Source organism: Belonocnema kinseyi, chromosome 3 (assembly GCF_010883055.1).
Source record: "Belonocnema kinseyi isolate 2016_QV_RU_SX_M_011 chromosome 3, B_treatae_v1, whole genome shotgun sequence".
Lineage (NCBI taxonomy): Eukaryota > Metazoa > Arthropoda > Insecta > Hymenoptera > Cynipidae > Belonocnema > Belonocnema kinseyi.
The window spans coordinates 158866823-158879062 of NC_046659.1; positions in this window are offsets into that span (position 1 = coordinate 158866823).

Sequence of the window (12240 nt, forward strand, 5' to 3'; positions counted from 1 at the left end):
TGACTCATTAGACCGAGGAGAAATAGAAAAAGTTATGATAAAAAAGGAGATAAGAGAGGGATTAATAAAGAGAGTATCAGAAATTTTTAGAGAGACAAAAAGCAGGGTAAAGGTAGGAGAGCAAGTAGGAGATAGTTTCTGGTTGGTGAGAGGTGTGAGACAAGGGTGTCCTCTAAACCCACTTTTATTTAATTTATTAATATGAGACTTGGAAGAAGAAATGAGGGGAAAGGGTTGGGGAGGAGTTAGGATAGGGAAGGAAAAGATATATACACTAGCCTACGCAGATGCCATAGTGTTGATGGCAGAGGATGAAGAAGGGATGGCGGGAATAATTACTGGATTAGAGAAATACTTAGATGCGAAAAAGCTGAATGCAAATATAGAAAATACAAAGATAATGAGGTTTAGAAAAGGAGGGGGAAGGAAGAAAGAATAAGCAGAGAAGTGGAAAGGAATAAAATTAGAAAAAGTGAAAGAGTATAAATATTTGGGATATATCTTACAAGCGAATGGAGATCATACAGCTCATATAAGAGAAGGGATAAAAAAGCAGCAGGGGTAATAAAACGGATATGGTGAATAGGAAAAGAAAGGTTGAAAAAATTTGAGAAGGAGAATATGGTTATTTGATACGCTGGTATGGCCGGTATTAGGTTATGGAGCAGATATATGGGGATGGAAAGAAAGGAAAGATATTGAGAGTTTATGAGAAAGGTATATAAGGTGAACACTAGGGGCAGACTGGATGACGCCAGGATATATGGTGAGAGAGAAACGCAAAGGGATAAGTTAACTTTGAGAGCGGGAAAGAGGGCGTGGAAATTTTGGAGGAAGCTGAGGGAGGGAAAGGGAGGGGAGTTGGCGAGAAAGTGTTTGATGGTGAATAGAGAAATAGAAGACGGGACTGGAGTAAGCTATGAAGAATTGAAAAAAAGGGAGAGGGAAAGACAATTAATAGAAAGATGGGGAGCGATTGAGGAATCAAAATACAATAAATGGTATAAGAGGATAAAAAAGGAAGGGGTCCCAAAGTATTTAGAAAAGGGATAGGGAGAGAGAAAGTGGACCAGAATAGCAAGATTTAGATTGAAAATGAGGTAAGGGAGGGGATGTACTGGGAAAAAGAAGAGAACAAAAAGTGTAGAATATGTGAATGGGAGGAGAAAACATGGGAGCATGTATGGGAAGGATGTAGGAGAGGAATGAAAGATGAAGGAAGCTGGCAAGGAAATGTGGTTAAGATTCTAGGATAAGATGGATTATGAGAAGAATGGATGAAGGAGTTGGTCGGTGCTAGAGGAGCAAATGAGAGAAAATGAAAGAATGCTGGGGAAAAAAGGTAAATGGAGGTATAAAAAAGTGAAAGAAAAAGGAAACGGTAGTCGCTTAGATTAGAAGCGTAAGAATTGCAAGTAATGGTAAAGTAAAAGTTAAGTAGACTAAGATGCGTTTGCGTTCTCATGCTCTCTTTCTCTCTCTCTCGCTTGCACTCTCGCTTTCGTTCGCGCGCTCACTCGTTTGCTAATAAGTCCTAAATTGCGCTATCGCAGGAAATAGAAATATGGAACTAGATATAAGACTTTATGTAAATAGTTGTAAATAATTGTATATATAGAAAGGATAAGATTGTGAAAAAATATAGATATAAACGGAAAGATTGTAAGGAATGGAAGTCATGTAAACCTTTAGGGGACACATTATGAATAAAGAAGAAGAATTATTAACTACTGCATTTTTTTAGATTTCATTTTTTTAAGTAGAACTAGTTTGTCAAAACAACATTTTTTTATTTAAGATTGATTATTTTAGTAAAAAATCCTTCTCTTTTATTAAAAATTCAAATTTACACCACATGTCCAAAATTACTCCGTTTGACTTTAACGCATGAAGAATCAGAACTTGCATAACTAATTTAGAGCCCATCGATCTCTTGTTATTGTAAAATTCTAAAATTGTGTTATCTAAGTTTGTTCAAAACAATTAGAACGAAATGTTCTTGTGTTGAAGACAGGCTACGTCACGCTTAAAATTTCCCAGTATGACCTTCTTATTGTTTAAATAGTACTGATAATGCTACACTACTAAAATAATAAATATCTCAACTAATCGAAATAAAAAGTTTGTAACAAATTATAGTGGTACACGTTTTCCATTCCAAATATGTAAAATTTAGCCAGCAATTAGTTGAATTGTATCAATTTTTATTTAGAGACACCTCAGGTAAATTTTTCTTTTCCAAAGTTTGCTAGTATTTTTTAATTTTCCATAGAAAATAAAGAAAACATCCTAGCAAAATTTTTTATATCGAAAACAGGAACCATTGATTCATTAAGGTTTTAAGATTTTCAATCCACCTGGTCTTCTTGCTGATTCAATAGAATTTAGAATGTTACACTATTTCATCGTTTTATCAAATTTTTATATTTTTCACGTTTTCCGATTTCGATTGCAAATAAAATAATTGAAAAAAATGTTTAAAAAAATACAGTTTTTTTAAGACATAAATTTCACAAATAATCAGAATCTAAATTTTCCTAATCTGTTATCAACGAAATTTTTTTTGGTTCCATGCAGCCTTCACATCAAATCGTTCATCATAATTAAACGAAAAATTCTGTCAGGCAGAAGTTTTTTTTTCGTGAAGGTATATGAAATGATTTTTATTTCCTAGTTTCATTGATCTGCTTTTCAAAAAATTTACATTTTTCTGCGACGCAGTATTACTGCCACATTCTCAAAACTAATCATTTTGAAGTTTTTGCATACTTATCATGAAATTGAGTAACTGGATGCTATCAAGTATACAAAGCAATACAAATATTTCAGATTTCTCAAACATCCCCTTGGAAAAACTATCTGTAAAAACTTGAAACATGAAGATACTCATTTGGTCTCTACTCTTCACAATTGCAATTTTAATCAATTTTCGTGGTAAGTTAGCACAATATAATCATATAGAAATTTAAATGTAAATACATGAATTATCACAAATTATCAAAATTAAAAATGTTAAGCTGAAATTCAAGACATCATATGATTAAAATATCTGTCACGGTGTAGAAGAAATAACTGAAAGAAATTTAATTGAGATATGAAAATAAATAAATGTGAGCGATAACAAAAATTTTAATTTTGATGCAGGCCTTTCTCAACAATTTTGAAAGCAACTAAATTTTAATGGTTTTTAAGTTATGGATCCATGATTTCAGTTATTTTTGACGCCTCAAAATTAGAGCTTTTTCAATTTTGTATAATGTTAAACTTTTTCAAAGATTTACAAAATTTCAAACGTTAAAAAATGTCCAATCTTTCAAAAATCTTCCGAATTTGCAAGCCTTTAGAAATTTGCAGTCTCTAATTTAACAACAATTTTAAAAAGATCAAATTTTAACATTTTTAGGGATTTTTCGATATTTTTAAAATTTAATTGATCAAGAGAGAATTGCAAGCTTTTGAAGTTCAAAAAACTTTGATTATTTTCAAATTTTATAAAATTTAAAAAAATTTCCTAACTTCATATTAAAATGGAAATGAATTTCTTTTTAATCCTCAATGTGAACAGACGAGTATTAAACTTTTTATATGCCACGTAATTTTAAACATTTTTAAAGATTTAAAAATGTTTTACTTTTTGTAATTTGTTTAAATTCTCAAAATTTCAAAAGTCGAGGAATTTCGGAAACTTTATTTTCATTTTACTATTAATTTATAATAGTTGCGGTGAATCTCTCGTTGGCCAATAATTTTCCAAAAGATTCGACATTTTATGAAATTTTAGTAAAATGCATTAATTTTTTTGATAAATTTATGAGATTTTAAAATATTTTTTCACATTTTTCAAATTGCACCAAATTTGTAAAATTTTGATCATTTTTAGACAGTCAAAAATTTCAAAAAATCTTCAAGATTTTAAAGCATAAGCAGTTCCATGTCTTTCTTCTAAACTTTTATACATTGAGTGATGTTAATTCTATACGGATATATATTGTTTCATTATAAATAATAAGACGCAGTTAAAAAAATTGTAACAAATTATAAAATTCTCAAAATTTACAAAATGTTCTTAATTTTTTCAACTAACCGGAATTTGAACTCAAGGCTTCAGGCTTATATTTTTACTTTCAAGAATTTTCTATATTTCAAAAATTAAGGAATACGAAAACTTTATCTTTAAAATATGTTCACTTTCAAAAATATGCAAGCTTTCAAAAAAATTCGAAATTTAAAAAATCGAGGAATTTCGGGAATAATTTTTGCTCTCATATAAACTTAGGAAATAAATTTAGGAAATTTAGAAAATAAATTTAGGAAATTTTAATTTATGTTTCTAAATCATGGAATCTTAAAATGTGTTCAATTTTGTTTTTAAACATTGTTTAATAATAGAACTTTTTACATTAATTAGTCAATCTTGCATTAATACTTGATCATTCAGTTTCAAATGATTCTTCATTTAAAATATTTTAATTTGAAATTAGTGACCATCAAAAGATATTAGTTTGTAGTTCATTTGGGATATCTTGCATCATTTACAAAAAAACATTTTGAGAATATTTTTTTGGGAACAAAATTTCTCACTGTCTCAAAAAGGGTTCAGCCTTTCCAATTTCGAAAACTTGAAAACAGTTTTTCTGAAAAACCTCGCCTTTCTGTTTTTTTGTAAAAATTTTTTTTGTAGAAATATAAAAAGAGGAAAGAAAAATGATTCAGAAAGAGAGAATCGTAGATTCGCTGCTGTTCCTGCCTGCTTGAATATTTTATATTTCTTTTATTTTTCATTTTCTTAGTTCTTTTTCTGATAAGGGTGCTGTATGAGTGCCGGAACTTTAGTGATTATTTTTTACAAATGTTTTTTTTATTGTGAATGGATAATAATAAAAACAAAAAAGACGAAAGAAATAATAGAGAAAAGAGTGAGAATTTAATTAATTTGCCGTTGAATTCTTGTTTTTATTTTCTGGAATTCTGCACATTAAATTGATTATCGCAAGTTAGATAGAATTTTAAATTTGATTTTAATCTCATTTAATTTTCTAACACGAAAATTTTCAATACATCAGTCAGGTCAAAATTGCGATCTTTTCTGAACCACAATAATCTTCTTTATCTGAAAAAGGCAGAACAAGGGCACTTTATCTGCCTGCGGAGTAAAAGTAAAATAGCACTTTATTGTACTGCAACCTGGCTTTCGGTTTGGACGTTGAATTTTGCATCCTCGTATAAAGTTCAACTTTACTGCCTAGGTACATAATCTACTATTTTTTACAGAATTAAATTCTGCACCGGAACCTTCTGGAGTAGGTCCTGCCCAGTTTTCACTTCATACTGGGGCAAGTTCTCACCAGCCCTTACCTCTTTTTCGTCACATAAATGTGAACATTTTGGGCAGGAAAATTAAGGTGTTACTAGAACTGAAGCACAATAGATATGTACCGTTCGAGACTACGGTGACAGGTAGCCCAGTGATGGGTGTTCCAGGAGTTAATTATCGGACCACTCACAATTTTGTCTGCTGTGCTGCTTTTAATGTTGACCTAGGATATCCCATCAGAATTGTTGTATATTATACAGAACATGAAGAGGGCCCGGAAAAAGGTATTCCATTTCTTTTGGGAGCGAAGCTTCCACCTGAGGAGACCGATACTTTTCCATCAGGTAAATGAATATGGCATAAAATAATTTATTACTTTTTATAAATAATTTAAATAAATGAATACGCAACATTACTCTATGTGAGGCTGGGTATCGATACTAAAATAGACGCTGCAACTATGGCGAGTACAATAAAAAATAATTGCTGATTTTGAATAGTGATTATTCATTCAAAAGAGGATCGAGACACCTTTCTTTAAAATTGTTAAAAAGCTTATGAAATGTTTAGCCGATTGGTTGTCCGTAAAGGATTTTAAAGTTTAATCATCTTCAATTTAAGATAAGATTGCAAAGTTTAGATCCTATAAATTTGAGATTTTTGCTACAACTTTCCTACGTCATCCCATGAGTTGAAGTCGAGGGGTGCAAAATTCGAGAAATTCCAGCATTTTTTAATCTCGTTTCAAAATCAACAGTGACTATTGATAATACTGTCCTACCTTCAAAAAACGAATGAGCTGCACTTAAAAGATTAGATATTACAATGTCAAGTTTTCACATCTTATACTTAAAAATCTTCAGTAATTTAAATTTAAAAACTTTTTAAAAGTGTTAAAAGATTGATTTTCAATCTTTTTTAAATTGCTAACCTTTATTTTATTGTCAAGGTGATCCAGGACGTCTCAATCCTACCATGACTAGATGGTTTCTCAATTATTGGCGGAAGGAATATGTGGTGGAGGGTAATATTGTGAAAGGGGAACTAACAGATCTGCGCCCTTCGATTAAGAGTCGCAGTAATGTACTTCCAGATGCAAAATATTTCGAAAAGAATCCTCACACTCATGAACACGTGCTTAAATTTGGTGGCATACACTTTTTGTTGTACGAAAGAGATGGCGAAATTATAGGAGCTAAGCTTGACCCATATTGGATGTATCGAGAGAATGGATTGCTAGCAAATCTTGCTCCTGATATAAAACATCACAGCCATTTCAATCCTGGTCCAAATGAAATTCCTTACCTACATGAAAATCTTGACCCACCTAAAATTTCTCAAAAACGTCCAATTCACGACCAACATGAAAATCAAAATCCACATTTCAATCCTGGATTAAATCAAATTCCTTACCTACATGAAAATCTTGACCCACCTAAAATTTCTCAAAAACGTCCAATTCATGATCAGCTTGAAAATCCAAACCCAGATTTGAATCCTGACTCAAATAAAATTTCTCACAAAGATCAGTATTACCCACACAAAAAACGACCAAGACGATCGGATTGAGGACCGTCTCTGATGTAAGACACCATTGTCCAGTGAGTAGAAATTCGAGAAACTTTCATCGAAATATCTAAGTCGTGTATTCACTGGTTGTACTCGGAAGATGGTTTTCTGCAGTTTTCCTTTCCCCTGGCAAAACTTCCAGACAAATGCGAGTATTTCTAATAAAGTTGATGCAGCTGCACCTTATCACTTCTTGTAATTTAATTCATACAGTTATTATAAACATTCCTTATTTATGTAAGACTTTCACAGGTCTCTGTTCGACCCGGCTTTCTAAATATAATAATCTAAATCATGTAATTTTTTAACAATAAAATTTCCCGAATAAAATCATAATTAATCAAACATCAGTCAGTTTTCAAGAAATTGTCCCTTTTTCTTGTTTTTTTACTCAAGTATAAACGGAAGTAATAGAAACCAATAATAAGAACAAACTATTTTCTACTAGATTATTTAAAAAAATATTAGATTAACATTTCAGAGTTTTTAGAGCAGGCATCTCATAGAGAAAATTTTGAGCAAGTTACAAAAAAAAATGAAAGCTTCTATTTTCTAAAGAAGAACCTAGAATAAAAACAAAGAAAAGACAAACTTTGTAATAAATTAAATCATGTTATATTTTTGCGAATTAAATTCCTGAATTATTTCATAATTTGAAAAATTAAGTCTATTTTTAAGAAAAATCTCTTTATTCTCGTTGTTTTTAATCTTGATTTCTTTGGTTGAAAATTTATATTTTTCTATTGAAAATTTAGTTTTTCAATTACAACTTTAACTATTTCATTTTTTTTACAATTTTTTGGCTAAAAATTTTTCTTATTTGGTTGATAATGTAACGATTGATGTTGAAAATTAATTTTTAGCCAGAAAATTCGACTTTTTTATTGTTGGTTAAGAATATGTCTTTTTTAAGTAAAATTTGTTAAAATAAGTTGAAAATTTATCACTTTGTTCTGAAATTGGACGATTTTTCACTTTTGATTGAAAATTCGTTCTTCTGTAATCGTCAAATCAACTATTTTGTAGAAAATAAATTAATTTCATAAAAAAAAACTTTCTTTTGATGATAAAAATAATTCTTCTTGGTTGAAAACGCATATTTTTGGTTGGAAACTCTGGTTTTCAAAATTCAACAGTTAAATTCTGCAGAGAAAAATTTACTACAAAAATCAATAGTTTAATTTTCAACTCGTTAATTTTCTACAACATTCAGCAGCAATTCAATGTTATAAATTAAAATTTAATCATTTCCAAATTCAAAACATTTGGAATGAAAATATTGAAAATTTAAAATGCTAAAAAATGATACCGTATCACATGAAAACAAATTTGTAATAAAAGAGACAAATTTTCTACTAAAAAAGAAACATTTTCAACTAAAAATACAATAGTTTCATTGTAAGTTAGAGAAATATTTTCTGAAGCAAATAGAATGAATTTTCAATGAAATAGTTAAATTTTTAACTAAATAGAGTAATTTTTACTGCAGAAAATATTTTTTAAACAAATAAAAATTTTAACGAAAGAAATGAAATTTTAGCGAAAAAGAATCATTTTTAACCAATTTAATTAATTTTTAACCAAGTATTTTCGTGGTTAATCGAATTTTCAACCTAATAGTTGAAATTTTAATCAGAAAGATTAATTTTCGATAAAAAGGACAAATTTCTAACCAAATAGATGATTTTTTAGATGGATATAAGTTTTCAACCAAATAAAATAAATTGTCTACGAAATAGTTCAATTTTCATCCAAACAAAGAAATTTAGACCCTGGAGCTTAACCAAGTAATCTAGCGTTTATTGAAATTGTTAACCTAATAGCTAAAATTTCAACCAGAAAGATTAATTTCCTGCCACTATAAACATTCAATTGATTACAAGAATGAATGTTCAAGCCAAAAAATAAAATTCATATCAGAAAACAATTTTTTCAAGAAAAACTTAGTTACATTTTCAGTTAAAAATATTAGGTTTTTATAAAAAAAACAACTAATTTTTAACCTAAGCACTGAATTTTAAACAGAAACTATTAATTTTCTACAAAAAATTTTTTTTAGCAATAAAGAATCACTTTTATCAAACTGCATACATTTTCAATCAAATATTTTTTTTTACTTTTAAGGGATTTCTACCATAATTGTTAAACTTTTAACCAAAAAGGTAAATTAGTCGCCAAAAAGATTGATATTCTACCACAAAAGACTAAGTTTCAACAAAATACAGAAATTTTTAAACAAATATTTGAACTTTTAACTGAAGAAGTGCTGTTCAACCAAAAACGGAATAAAATCATTTTCATAGTGATTCATCAATAATCAGGATCTATCTTATTTAATCGTAGTAATATTTTTTTTATGTTTGTATGTTGTTGATTGTCATAACAATGGTTCCTGCTTACTGTAGCTAGTTTTCAATATTTTTTATTATAAAATTTAAAAAACAATTATGTATTGTCTGATAAAGTTTCATTAATTATAACTCCTTAATGTGTGAGTGCAAAAAGTAATTTGTATACTGAAAAAATTATGTCATCTTGATTTTATTCATACTTTTTAAACAAAAGATGCAAATCATTCGTCCTTTACTATTTCACTGTCAAACTGGGTATCTCGGTGAAGATATACTAGATATTTCAAGTTAGCGGTTGCGTTCTTTTCATTTTGTAAAGTTTTTTAATTATAGTTTTCGTAAACAATTATCGAAAAATGTGTAAATTTTAATTTATTACGCAGCGTAGAAATTTTAGTAGTTTTATGAAGTCACTAGGAAAAAAAGTCATTTTTAGGATTGAGGTAAGTAGAAATTTAGGCTTATTCCGTCATCACAAGTTATGTTAAATAGTAATGAGGTTACAAAAATGGTGAAAAAATTATAGTTAAGTTATTATTTATTCAATAAAATTATTTTAATTGTCGAAAACTAATGAAAAATTGCTATGATCAAAATTAAATATTCTATCATGTCAAGGAGCAATACCAGAAGTGATGGTCTATTGATAGATAGAGGTTTCAAAATCATACCCTTATCAGTGTTTACTATCAATGTTTAAAACTGCTTACTGACTAATTTTATTATATTTTTTTATTTAGGAATAGTTAATCGATTATGACATAATCAATTTACATTGTAAACTTGATTTTAATACGAAACTCTTTCCTAATTTTTGCGAACTGATGTAGCTGAACGCTCTTGAATTTATTCCTATCCACTGTGGGATGGTTTCCCTAACTCCGCACCTAATATTTATAAATTTTCTATGGTATAGTATAATTAGAAAATATAAAACATAGGCAAAATTTTCTTCATCGGTTCGGATATCTTAATAGTGAAAAAGCAGATTTCAAGGTATGTGCTAAATTCTCAGTTATAATGCTTCTGATGATTTCTCTACTTATTACAAGTTTGAGTAATCAGACAGTGTTTAATATAGTACACCTGAGTTTTTCAACTTTACTTGGTGTACTCATCCATCCACCTCTCATTCCTCTCCTTCACCCAAATTTTTCGAAATTCCTCACCTAGGCCAAATTTTTTATCAGTATGAAAATCAGATTCTAACACAGAGAATGAAGATTGTAAGCCTTCTATTGACAACATCGGATTTCTTTACTCATTGACAAAACACATCTAGAGTAAAGACATGTATTTTTCAGTTTAGAAAACTTTATAGATTATGCGAGGATATTCCATTTTCTCAAATTTATGAATAATTTTTCTCTATAAATTGAGAATCCATTGGTTTCAAATTTTCAGATTACTAACGCAAAACAAAAAACAGTTTTTATAAACCATGAATTTCACAAGTCATCAGAATGTAAAGTTTTCATATTTGTTGCCACGGAAATTTTTTTGGTCTCAGACCTTCACATCGAATTAGTTATTAGAATTTGAACGAAATATTTTGCAAGTCAGAGGAAATTCTTTTCCGTAAAGGTGTATACAATTTTTTTTGTTGCTACTCGCACTGAGCTGGCTTAGGACATAGAATTACTTCCCCGTTCGCAATTGTCATATTTTTGAAGAATTTAGAAGTGAAAATGTTTCAGTTTTCGTAAACACCACTTCCAAAATCGTCTAGAAAAACTGAAAAAAAAATGAAATTCCTAATAGGGTCTCTACTCTTCACAACTGAAATCTTTATTAATTTTTCGGGTAAGTGATTCTATTATAATAATATATCAATCCTTACGAGAAATTAAAAATGTTAAGCTCAAATTCCAGACATCACAATTTCACAATATTTGACGCCATATGGAAGAAATAATTCGAAGAAATTTGATAGAAATATGAAAAGGAATAAGTGTCAGAGATAAGAAAATTAATTTTGAGAATTAGGAAAAATTAAAAATGATATCATATACATTTATTTTTATTATTCAAAGAAACTGAGCAGTTATAGTTTTTTAATTAATAAATCCATGAATTCAGCCACGTATGATGCCTGTGAAGAAGGGCTATAGTAGTGCTTTTCAATTTCTTTAAGTTTCTTGTTTTTGATATTTGACAAAATTTGGAACAATTTCAACAACTGAATATTTTTCAAATTTAAATTTCCGAAGCATCACTTTAATTTTAATGTTAGTTTATAAATTGTTTAAAATTTTATGCAAAATTTCTTATTTAACCAAGATTTTAACAAGTTTCTGAAATTTTAAGCTTCGCTCGCAAGTTTTAGCGCGCTTAGGGCGGCGTCTGTTGAATCTCGCGCTTCGCGCTCGATAATAGGTTACCTCGCGCTTCGCGCTTGGATATTTATTTTTTTAATTTGGAATGATTGAATGCAACTTCATAAAAAAGATATTTTTGGATCGCAGTATTCATAAGCTTCTTCAGATTCTGAATTTTCTACTTAATTCAGTATTGTTAAAGATTAAGTTTTCCAACGTTTTAATCTATCTCGCGTTGCTATTAGAAGAATAAAATTTTATTATTATTTTTTATGGATAAAACAAAATATCCTAATAGTCTTCTTTTAGATTTTTTACGTATCTTGCATTTTTTGGCGTAATTTCGAAATTTTTGATTTTCTTCCTATTATTTATAATAATTTAAAACAAAATTATGTGTCCCGTTGGAAAATGGTTAAAAGACGTATTGTAGGATTTTTGAAAAGCTCTAATTTCTCTTTGAAATTTTTTTCCCTATTTTGCGTCGCTTGGTTTCAAAGTTTTAATGTTGTGGTGTCAAATTTCAGGCAATTGTAATACTTTCTACATCAAAAATGATGAAAATGTAATAAATTATTACAAATTTGTAGCTATTTCTCGGTTCAAGAATTTTTGTTAGATCTTTCTTTCGTAACTTTTATTATTTTTTTTTACAAAATTTTCTTTTTCTTTTATTTTTCCCGAATAA